This window comes from Octopus sinensis, linkage group LG1 (genome assembly GCF_006345805.1).
Source record: "Octopus sinensis linkage group LG1, ASM634580v1, whole genome shotgun sequence".
NCBI classification, from domain to species: domain Eukaryota; kingdom Metazoa; phylum Mollusca; class Cephalopoda; order Octopoda; family Octopodidae; genus Octopus; species Octopus sinensis.
In genome coordinates this window covers 109,581,680-109,583,688 of record NC_042997.1, presented here as the reverse complement: position 1 = coordinate 109,583,688, position 2,009 = coordinate 109,581,680, and positions in this window count along the sequence as shown.

Here is a 2,009-nt window from a genome sequence, read left to right as displayed (position 1 = left end):
AATTACAGAAGTTTAAAGTTTGATCATTTTTAACCAGCCAGAAAACAGGAGTTGGAAGCTGTCATTTTGTGCGTGACTGCACGAGTTGTTAACATGGCGAAAATAGCACGTATGAAAGTGTAAACGAATGAAACACTGACGGTATTCTGCTTTACGCACGACATATAATCCATCATAAGCTTTTTTACTTTTTGGAATTTTCAGAAAATTTTTGCGAATTTGTATTCTACAAATGAAAATGCGATTATGAAAAAAATCAAAAAAAAAAAGAAAAACAGTTTTTTGGCGCGTGGTTTAAGGCTTATATAGCTATTATTTTTAGCACATCTTACGATCACCTCATACCTGATGTTTTAAGCATTTAGTAAGCGGAAAAATCACCAAGTGGCTTCATAGGACAACATCAGAGTAAGCAGCCTGATAACAGCCTAGTTTGTTACTATGGAAACAGGCACCTATATATGTATGGCTTTCGATTGGCTAAAATTTGCAAACTTTAAAAGCTATTAACACTTTATTTGTTGATTTAAGGTGAAAATGAATTTCATGTCATTTATTACCATACAAAACTACATTAGTACACCAAATATGAAACCAATTGGAACAAAAATTGAAGAAATTTAAATGTGGCAGCCAAAGAGAAAAGATCCTTCATTTATTTACCCAAACCATTTTCTTATCACTCACCCTTTTTTTAAGTTCTAAATAGTAAATGTTCATTGGGTATTTTCCCCTGCGGTGGTCGCTTTTGAAAGGTTGCATATGTCATCTTCTGTGTTTTTTTCTATGTATATTGGGATTGATTCTGCGTATAATCGACATATTTGCTTACAGTGCAACTCCATTAAAATTAGATTCTTCCCCAAGTTGATAGATCGAACCGTTATGGTAAATAACAACAACAACAACAAAAACAACAACAAAAATAACAACAACAACAACAATAATAATAATAATCGTAGCTAAAAATAATAGATGCACACACTCATACACACAGAAACATACGTATCTATATACACACAGAGACACGTACACATCTATATACATAACGCACACCCATCTATCTATCATCTATATTATCTATCTATCTATCTATCTATCTATCTATCTATCTATCTATCCATCTCTCTCTCTTCCTCTCTCCTCTATATCTCTTATTATATATATATATATATATATATATATTATATATATATATATATATACATATATATATAATATATATACATACATACACACATGCATGTGCATATATACAATCATACAGATATTCAGGTAGTTTAAAATGACATTTTAATTGAATGAAATACATTCTAATTGGAGACCTGTTTCAAATTTGGTGCAATGTTCTTTCCGGAGACAGAATTTGTAATTATGTTAAAATCGATCTACACAATATTTTCTGCACTCATTTATAAATGTTTCTAGTACATACATACATACATACATACATACATACATACATACATACATACATACATACATACATGCATACATACACACATACATACACACATACACACATACATACATGCATACATACGTACATACATACATATATATACATGTATACATACATACGTACACATGTGTGTATGGATATATATAAATATATGTAAATACATACATATATAAGTGCGTGTGTATAGTATAGATATATATATATATTATATATAAAGATATTCACATAAATATATATATATATATATATATATATATTCATATACGTATGTACATATATATGTGTGTGTGCATATATTCATTAGAAAGTTACAAGTATAGATATACATATACATGCGCTCAAATAAGTGGGTACAGATAGACTAACAGACAGACAGACACAGATAAATAGATAGGTATATATATATATATATATATATACACAAAATGGGACAATAGAGAGAAGAGAGAGAGAGAGAGAGAGAGAGAGAGAGAGAGATAGTGAGAGATAGGAAGATAGATAGATAGATAGATATATAAATAGATAAGATGAGCAGATACACAGATTA